Below are 10,991 nucleotides of genomic sequence, written 5' to 3' on the forward strand. Positions count from 1 at the left end.
ATCCTCCACTAAGATTCTCAAGTCTTTTTCATACATGTAGGATATAATCTGGGGTTATTCTCCTAACCCACACTCAGACTAGCAAGTTGTGTACCTAGAGGACCACAACAATCTTTCCCCTCAAGTCTCTAGAGGGTACCCTGAGTTGTTTGGGTATGGTTCTCCAATACTTATAAACTTATAAGCTTCCACCAATGTGATTCATCTACTGATTTTGAGTTGATCTATGTTCCATAATGCTACCCCTCCAAGTCATCTTTGTATGTCATGGCCACACACCCAAACTTTTCTATGAAGCCCAAGCTTCTGTGTGTTCAGAAGCCTATACATTGAATCACTCCAACTAAGAGGATTGGGGAAAAAAATTCCTCGTTCTTTCCTTCCCTACTCTTTCCCCCTGCCAAAAGAAGTACAGAAGAATTCCTAGCATGACTTTCCAACAGGTAATTCCCAACCCTATCATACACAGAAGGAAGAACTGAGTTAAACTTGACTTATAGAAAAGTTGTTGTACCTAAGTGATCCTAATACGTATTATTTATGTTAATTTATTTTCCTTTGAAATATTTTGTATTTAAGTATCTATTAGAAACAGGAAAGTTAAGAAGTTGTGATTTTTTGGTAAATTCTTGCTTTAAATGAGTAAAAATAAAGTTAAACTGTGCAAAAACACCAGACAGACAGAATCGGTTTCTAGAAAGGCGTGTTTACTAAGGTCATATAGCATGACCAATTGGTATAAAATAATCCACCCCTCTAAAAAAAAAGGCAATGATACACTCTCCCACAAGTACAGAGATCCTGCAGGGGAAAGTGGGATCAAATTTAGAGAGTACTTGTTGTAAAGGGGTAGCACAGCTTGTGGAAGCCCTTTTCCTAAAAGTCCTTTTCTCCCCTTCCTGGAGCCCTCATGAAATTCCTCCTAGACACGGTGTAATGCTTGCCTGTGCTTTTTACAAAGTCCCAATGCTATAATTACTGGGAAGTTTTTCCATCCATCAAGTCTAAATATTATTTTTTTTTTGTAAATTCCTTGCATTATCTCTAGTCTTGCTCTCTGAAGTCAAGCAAAACACATCTAATCTTTCTCATGACAGCCCTTCAAATACTTGAAAGCAGTTGTCTTCCCCTCCCCTATCATGATATGCATACCCAATCTTACCTGTTCTTTAAAACCCTTCTAGCCTTTGTTTGGGCTCCTCTCTCTTTGTCTCTCTCCCCACCCCAGCCTTCTCCACATCCTTGGAAGCAGATAAATGCAGTAATTAAATGATAATTGATTAGAGTCTCTAGTTCACAATATGCTTGCATTGTATACCACCAAACAGCCTGGTACCAAACACTTCCTGGACTTACTCATAGTAGAACTCAAGGAGTTCTGGCTAATTTTGATAAGTTGATTTTTGTGTTTGTGTTATAAGTATCCTCAGTAAAAGTCTGAGTATGCAGAGGAATGGGGATAGGAATAGAAAGTGGAAAGGAAGAAGAGATAGGAGAAGGCATGAAATAAATATAATGGAATCAGAATTTCATATCATCTAGTCTATCCCCTATCAGAAGCAGAAAGAGAGAAGGAAAAAAGACCAGTGGGACAAAGTAGATAAAAGATGAAAAATACATAGAAATTACATTCAGAGATTAGGTAGAGGACAATAGGAAGTGCTATGGGAGTTAAAGAGATAACGGCTCCTACTGAATTTAAGAAAACCTGAGCAATGTGCATAGACATTGCAGTGATGGCTCATATAACACATAATGGCTGTAAAAGGCAAAACTAGTTGTCTTAATGACACAAGTAGGAATAGAACCCAGGCCATTGGACTCTTAAACTCCTTCCTGCACCACACTTAAGTCATGAGGTTCAATAGTAATACATAAAAGAGAGGAAATTTTGTTTTCCTCATCTTCAAGGCAACTGGGAACTCCTGTTCATCACCCCCTGCATCAGACTTGGTTCTATTTGCTTTCCCCAACTGTGTATAGAGTCTGTGTCTGTGTCCTCATCATATATTTCTTCCTGACGATCTCCCTAGTTATTCCAGCCCCTCCTCTGTAAATTCACCATTTTCGTGTCTACTTTCATATCATGGAAAATGATTTCAGCCTACCCAACAGATCCTATTAGGGTAGGCAGTCTTTCCACCCCTGCCCTCAGGCAAACTCCCTGACCCTGTGAGCTGTCCTCTGAGTGATAAACTCAGCCCACAGTGTCATTCAGAGGTCTGTAGAATCAGGGAATATAAGATTCATCTATGGTTTGTATGGAAAGGGCATTACCATAGCCCAGTAGTCTATATCTGTGAGTAGTGATATGACCTCTCTCTCTTTACTAGGCTTCCCATTGGTGTAGCTGAGATTTACCTCTGGTTAAAAATTGTCCCTGGTGTTTGGACTATACTTGGCTCAGATAGGCTGGCCAAAATGAACTCATAGCTCTGCTATTATGACAAAAGTAAAAATTTATCTTTCTGAAATGATTTAAGGTCACCAAGAAATTCCACAAAGATGATCTCATTTGATTCTTACAAAATACACCATGAAGTTAATAGGACATTTTTGATCCCTATTTTATGCCTCAGGGTTCAAGAGGGAAAGTGATTAAACCAAGGTCCTATTTCTAGTTAATGGCAAGGATGAAACCTGAACCCAACTCAGAGTATAAGGCTTATTCTGCTTTTCTTTGATTTTCCTCCAAACGTGACCCTCAGCTGACCTCTAAGTGTTCAAGTACACTCTGGAGTGGGTCAGATTTTCTTGCTCTATCATCTTGATTAGTCTATGATGTAAGCTGTGCTAGGTTTGGGAGAATCTCCTTGAGTTTCTGAGCAACAATTGGCTACCTCTCTTTTTCCTTACTTCCTACCCCCTCTTTTCCTCTCTCCCTTCCTGACACTTCCCACCTGTAATCACTTACTGAACATCACCAAGGGGAAAGGTTTGGCTGACTGTATCTGTTGGAAGGGAAGATGAGGAGGGCAGAAACTCTGGGTCCCAGAAAAAGTGGAGAGTTTCAGGCAGTTGGATTGGTATCTCTGGGAGGCACAAGCAGACTTCCTCTTGGCCTGAGATGGCTGATGTTTGGTCCTGTGGAGGAACAGGAAGAATATTTGAAATGTCTAGTGCTTAAGAGGCCCAATCCCCCAAACTCTTCATTAGAAAAACCGTATAATTGTATTTCTGTTCCCTGTGCAACTGAACTCCCTATAGGGCAGGAAACTATGGCAGAAACCTTCTTAACGATGAGAGCTGTCCAGCATTACCTGGGAAGTTACCAAACTCTGTAGATCTTGAGCAGGAAAGAATCTCAGGGGCTCTTTGGTCCAGTTTAAATCATCTACTATGTTCCCAACAAGGAATCCACTGCTTCCCAGGGCACCCCATTCTACTGTTGTAGTATTTTAATTGCAAGAAAGTTTTTGCTTCTGCTGAAACAAAATCGGCTTCCTTGTGGATTTGCCTCATTGTTCCTTGTTCTATCTTCTGGGACCAAGCAGAATAAGTCTAATTAGTCTTCTACATGAGATAATTTCAATCCCATAAAGACAATTGTCATGTCCAACTAAAATCTCCTATTCTCCAGGACCAATATCTCTAGTTTGTATATTGGTCTTCATAAATATTATCTTTGTCATTTGCCATCCCAACTCAAGTCTAAGACCAGACATTTATTCCTGTTAAATTTCATCTAATTAGATTTGACTCAATATTATAGCTGTTCAAGGTCTTTTTAAAACAAATACTTAAATGTTTCATGAAAAGCTCAACATCAGCTCAACTAATAAACTTGCTTGGTAATTCTAAATCAATTAATTTCAATTCATAAAGTTTTAATGATTTTTAGTCATTCCAAGTCCTTATTGGAAGGAGTATGGTGTAATGGTTAGAGTGCTGAGTTTTGATTAAAAAGATTTCAGTTTGAGTACAGCCTTTGATTTTTACTAGCTTTGTATTGCTGGGCTATTTTGCATTGCAAGTCTACCAGAGGGTCAGTTTCTGAATCTACAAAATGTTGGTAATAAACCCTGCAGTATATAGTTCTTGTGAGGACCAAATAATCTCTATATACTTATTTTATTGTTATTGCTTATTATTGTTACTATTATTATGAGTCCCCCAGTCACCAAATGATAGGTACTTGGTGCAATTCTGGGGCACCAAATACCCCAAGTATCATGTTTTTCTTTGACCTTTTATGTCCTAGTCTCAGAATTTATTCCAAAGAAAAATTCAAAATAAAGTTTAGACATGGTTTATTTCTGGAATTCCCCAATTGTTGGCTCAAGGTCCCATACAAACTCTCAAGGTAATAATTCAAATGCACTGTGGAGCAACCTTTATTTCATCCCACAGAAAATGTAGATGCAAGGACTTATAGGAGCCTATAAGCAGACACTGAAAATATATGAGGTATTCAAACCACTCTGCCTTGGAGTTCGTAACCAGATTTAGAAAGTACATTAAAACCCTTATAGTAGTCACAAGGTCTGCGTGCAAGGCAACTTGGGGATACCATTGGGGAGCAACTCTGTGACATTCCCCTGGGGTGCTCTTTCCCACAAAGTCCTACATAGTTCCCTGTGGTTTGGACACTCTCAGGGAGGAAAACGTACTTTAGGTGTTACTGATCAAGCAATACTCTTCCTATTGGGCCTGTATAGTCTGAATAGTTCACTGTAATGGAGAGGGTTGTGGTGGCAAGACCCAAAGCTCTTAATTCCTTTCTTTCTATGTAACTTTAGTTTTTCAGCAATGGGGGTCATTTGGGCTATATTCTATCTTCAAAACTGGATTCAATTCAGGAATTATGGAGGCAATCTTCTTCTTTCACTTGAACTTGGGAACTCTCAAGCTCAGGCTTATCCTTGAACTATCTCTGGCCTAGGAAACCTGTCCTCTTTGGCTAGAAATTAAGGTTCTAGGACCACATTGCCTAGGAACCCCAAATCCCTTGTCTTCTGCACTAGAAGTTGGGATTAATAGGCATTGTCCATGAATTATCCTCTCTAGCCATTCTGGCGAGTACATATCTGTTTCTACCACATGCTTTTTGGGAACTCAATCAATGCCCTGGTTGCTTCCATCTCTTGGGATGTGTCAGGCTAATCTTCAGAACTCTATTTTCTGTTCTGTGCTGAGAAATCTGTGCACGAGGGCATGTAATTACTCTGGCTCTAAGACAGCCATTTACAGTTGCTAAGAGGATGGGGCGACGCAACTTTTATTTATCCAAGATCCAGGCTTGCTCTGATGTATGTTTGTTCTACTTTTGAATAAGTGAAAGATAAAATGGGCAAAAGGAAAAAAAGAAAAGAGACAATAATGTGCTTTTAATTCTACAGTTCAGAGGGGTAGATTTTATGTCACCGATTTGTCATCTTGAGTCCCAGAAAGCCATGCTTCTTGGGGACTGCTCCAATTAAAAAGTAATCAGGAATTCCTGTGTCATCTCAATTAGGTCCTAGTAGGCACGCACTTTGATGGAGAGGTGCTCTTCAGCTACCTCCGAAACAAAGACTGATAACCTATAATCCCAGCAATTGGACTGGAGGCCTCATCAAATTGATGAGGGTACAGAGGGATTCCTGATTAGTCACCTTTGCATTATTTTGTTCTTTTGCCTACTCACTCTCAGTCATTTTTACTCATATGTAGTAGTAGTTAGCGCGTACCCATATGTGGTAGTAGTTAGTAGTACTACTCCTTTCACTTTGCATTATTTCATAAAGATCTTTCTATATTTCTTTGTATTCTTCATATTTGCCTATCTTAATTTCATTATTATGTTACACTTAATAGGAAGCTGTAGAGGCCTTTGATTTATTTCATATTTTTAAGAATTATCTTCAATGCTTTCTGTTGCTATATCACATTCATTTCCAAATATATATCCACCCCTCCTCCATATATACCTTTGCATCTTCTTAAACTTTATAATAGAAGCAGGAAAAATACTTGTTCCAGCAAATGTATAAATATATCAATTGTGTCAAGCATATGCAATGTTCCATGCTAATGCCCCTCATCTCTAGGAAGAAAGGAAGGAGATGCATTTTCTCAATCCTTTCCCATTTCATTTTTCTTTCCACTACCAGTTTTGTATTCATTGGGCATACATTACTGTTTTCCTGCTTCTACTGATGTCACAGTGCATTAGTTCATATAAGCCTTTAATGATTCTCTGAATTCTTCATATTCATCATTTCTTATAGTGCAGTAATATTCCATTATACTCTTGTATAACATTTTTAGCTACTTATTCCCCACTCAAAAAGAATATTCTTTGTTTCCAGCTCTTTGTCTTTTTTTGTTAATAGTATTTTATTTTTTCCCCAGTTACACTTCAAGAAAATTTTTATCATTCATTTTTACAAGATTTTGTGTTCTAAATTTTTCTCCTTCCGTTCTTTTCCCCCTTCTGAAAATGGTAGGCCATTTGATATAGTTTATACATATGCTGCCATGTAAAACATATTTCCATATTCATCACAGTTGTGGAAGAAGAAACAGATCAAAAGAAAAAATGAAAAAAATTAATAAGTGAAAACAAATACACTTTGATCTACATTCATAATACATCCCTTCTTTATCTGGATGTGGATAACGTTTTCCTTTGTAAGTGCTATGTACTTGTCTTGGATCATAATGTTGCTAAGAAGAGCTGAGTCATTCATAGTTGGTCATCACACAATGTTGCCGATACTGTGTACAATGTTTTCCTGGTTCTTCTCATTTCACTTTGTACCAGTGCATACAAGTCTTTCCAGGTTTTTCTAAAATCTGCTTATTCATCATTTCTTATTGCACAATAGTTTCATTACATTCATATACCACAGTTGTTGAGCCATTCCCCAACTGATGGGCATTCCTTCAGTTTCCAATATTTTGCCACCATGGAAAGGGCTACTTTAATATTTTTGGTTCTTTTCCCTTTTTATGATCTCTTTTGGATACAGATCTAGTAGTTCTATTGCTGAATCAAAAGATATGCACGATTTGGTTGCCCTTTGGGCATAGTTTCAAATGGCTCTCCAGAATGGATGGATCAATTAACAACTCCACCAACAATGCATTAATGTCTCAATTTTCCCACATCTTGTCCAACATTTATAATTTTCCTTTTTTGTCTTATTAGCCAATCTGATAGATGTGAGATGGTACCTTAGAGTTCTTTTAATTTGCAATTTTTTAGTCAAAAGTGATTCAGAGCACTTCTTCATATACCTATAGATAGCTTTGATTTCTTCATCTGAAAACTGCCTGTTCATATCCTTCAACCATTATCAATTGTGAAATGGCTTGTATTCTTATAAATTTGACTCACTTCTTTATACATTTGAGAAATGAGGCCTTTATCAGAGATACTTGCTGGAAAGATTGTTTTCCCACCTTTCTGCTTTCTTTCTAATCTTGTTTGCATTGGTTTTGTTTGTGCAAAATATTTTTAATTTTATATTATCAAAATTATCTATTTTACATGTTGTAATGCCTCTCTCTTGTTTGGTTGTGAACCTGTAACTCACTCTTTAAGAATTTGGATGCTGTATCACTTGGTGTGTATGTTCAGTGTTGATATTTCTTCATTGTCTATGGTACCTTTTAGCAAGATATAGCTTCTTTCCTTATCTCTTTAATTAGGTCTAATTTTGCTTTTACTTTTTCTGAGATCAGGATTGCTACCCATGCTTTTTTTTCTTTTTACTTCAGCTGAAGCATAATAGGTTCTCCTCCAGCCTCTTACCTTTACTCTGCATGTGTCTCTCTGCTTCAAGTATGTTTCTTGTAAACAACATATTGTAGGATTCTGGTTTTTGATCCGCTCTGCTATCCAGCTCCATTTTATGGGATAGTTCACCCATTCACATTCACAGTTATGATTACTAACTTTGTATGTCCCTCCATCCTATTTTTCCTTTTATTTGTCCTCTATCTCCTTTAACCCTTTCCCTCCTTGACAGTGTTTTGTTTCTGTCTACCATCTCTTCTGGTCTGCCTTTTCTTCTGTCAGTCCCTTCCTCCTTTATTTAATCTCCTCCCCCCTACTTTCCTGTTGAGTAAGATCTATAATAATGTATATTCAAATGATGGTGTACTATTGTTCTTTCTCTGAGCCAATACTGATGAGAATAAGGTTCAAGCTCATAATATTTTTAAGGACCATAAAGAAAGGTAGAAATGATAGTGGTTTGTGAGTAGCTTTGTTTTATTTTAATGGTCTTAGAAGGAGGCAAAAAATGGGAAGAAGGGAATACTGGGGAAGAAAGGATAAATAGAGAGAAATTGTCATAAAATAGAGAAACATAAGATGAAAAATATATAGTCATAAAGGAAATGGTGGATGAAAAAGGCATCCTACGAAACTCACTTTCATCTGAACTCAGAAAAAGAATATTAAACACAATTACAACCCTCCATGAGGTTTTGGTGTAGAAATACATTAAACTCAAAAGGGAAGTAGGAGAGGACAAGGAAAAATAGAGCAGTAGAAAGGAGTCTAAGAAGAGAGCAGGATAGGAAAGGGAATAGTCATAACATAATGAATGTATAAAAATTATCTTCAACAATGATCCTTGAATTAAAAAGCAATTGTAGGCTAAACATGCTAAAGAACTAGTGGTTCAAGAACAAATTATAGAAACAAAGGGAAATTTTATTGAAGAAAATGAGAATAATAAGACGGCATACTACAACTGATAGGTTATGAATGGGATGGGCTCACAAAATGGAAGAGGATGGCAGAATGGATTAGAAAGCAGAATTCTACAATATGCAGTTACAAAGGACACATGTGAGATGCAGAAGTTTACACATTGTTAAAAAATAAGGGATCAAATTAAAATCTATTATGTTTTAATGGAACTCAAAAATGCAGAAGTAGTAATCATGATCTCATAGACGACAAGAACAAAAATAGATTTGATTGAAAGAGACAAATGTGGAAATTACATTATAGCGAAAGTTACCATAGACAAAAAGTTATGGACAATGATGCTCTGAATGAAGTTTAAAAGAAAAAAAATAATTAGTTACAGTAAAATATGGTGAAGTTTTAGTAATGGGGGAACTCAATGAATCACTTTCACACCTAGAGAAGTCCATAAAAATAAACAAGAAAGAAGTTAAGTACCTGAATAGAATTTTAGATATGATAGGTCTTAGGCTATTATTGAATGGGAACAGAAGAGATTATGCATATTAAATATTTCCTAGCTGTGGAAATGTAACATTTACAAAAATTGACCAAGTATAAGGGCATTAAGCCTCACAAATGCATGAAAGCAGAGATATTAAACACTTCTTTTAGTGATCACAATACAATAAAAAATGTTCAACAAAGAGCTGTTGAATAAAGGATAAAAAATTATTTGAAGACAAATAACTTATTCCTAAAGAATTGGTAGGTTAAGGAACAAATCATAGAAAAAATTGATAATTTCATCAAAGATAATAACAACATACAAACTTTTTGTGATGCATTCAAAGCAGTCCTTAGAATAAAATTTTTATCTGTAGATATTTTTGTCAATAAAAAAAATACAAAGACAGGCAGAGCCATGATGGCAGAGTAAAGGTAGGGACTTGCCTGAGCTCTCCCAAATTCCCTCCCAAACAACTTTAAATTAATAACTCGAAATTCATTCTGGATCAGCAGAACCAATGAAAGGATGGAATTCAACAGTTTTCTAGCCTAAGACAACTTAAAAGGTTGGTAGGAAAAATCTGTCTTATTGGAGTGATAGTGGAACACAGTTCAGCATACACTGCATCCTGGAAAGGCAGTAGCATGACTTGGGAGTGACTGAATCTTTAGCTGTGGCTTCTAGAGCTCTCAGCCCACAGGTAGTAAGGGGGTTGGACAACTGGTCTTAAGGGGATTATAGAAGATCCTTTGCTGGCATAGAGCGTAGTTGGCTATTGGCATTGCCCAGATGTGGTTCAAGGTTGCAATCTCAGGATGAGGAGAAGCACTAGCACACTAGATCATGTAGCAACAGGGAAGTGGGGACCCTGGTCACAGTTTCAGGGTGAAAAAGAGCACTTTTGATTGCTCATAGACCAGAGTACAGGCCAGGAGAGGGGTGGCCACACTTCTTAGATAACACCCCTTTGAAAGAACTGAAAACTTACTGACCTCCCAGAACTAGCTCTGAAAATAGCAGCACAAAAAACCTGAAGCTTGGGACAGTGCCCTCTCTATCCCTGAAGCAGAGCCAAACTTTAACATAAAGTGAAAAGTCAAGAAATGGGGTGGAAAAATGAGCAAACAACAACAGAAAAGAACCTGATCAGAGAAAATTACTATAGTGATGACAGGGAAGATCAAAACACAAACTCAGGAAAAGATGACAAAATTAAAAGCTACTTGCAAAGCTTCAAAGAAAAACGTGAATTTGTCTCAGGCCCCAAAAGAAAGCCTGGAAGAGCTCAAAAGACATTTAAAAAACCAAATAAAAGAAATAGAGGAAAAATTTGGAAAATAAATGAAAATGATGCAAGAAAATCATGAAAAAGCTTCCTTAAAATAATAAATAGCATATATCTAAAACCTTCACCAAACATTATATGTAATGGGGACATGCTAGAAGCATTTCCAATAAGATCGGGGGTGAAACAAGGATGTCCATTATCACCACTGTTATTCAATATTGTACTGGAAACATTAGCTTTAGCAATAAGAGAAGAAAAAGAAATTGAAGGCATTAGAACAGGCAAAGAAGAAACAAAGCTATCATTCTTTGCAGATGACATGATGATATACTTAGAGAATCCTAGAGAATCAAGTAAAAAACTACTTGAAATAATAAACAACTTTAGCAAAGTTGCAGGCTATAAAATAAACCCACATAAATCATCAGCATTTCTATATATTACCAACAAAGCCCAACAGCAAGAGATAGAAAGAGAAATTCCATTTAAACTTACTGTAGACATTATAAAATATTTAGGAGTCTCTACCTCCCGAAACAAACCCAGGAACTCTATGAACACAATTA

This window comes from Phascolarctos cinereus, unplaced genomic scaffold, assembly GCF_003287225.1.
Source record: "Phascolarctos cinereus isolate Bilbo 61053 unplaced genomic scaffold, phaCin_HiC Scaffold_4;HRSCAF=312, whole genome shotgun sequence".
NCBI lineage: Eukaryota > Metazoa > Chordata > Mammalia > Diprotodontia > Phascolarctidae > Phascolarctos > Phascolarctos cinereus.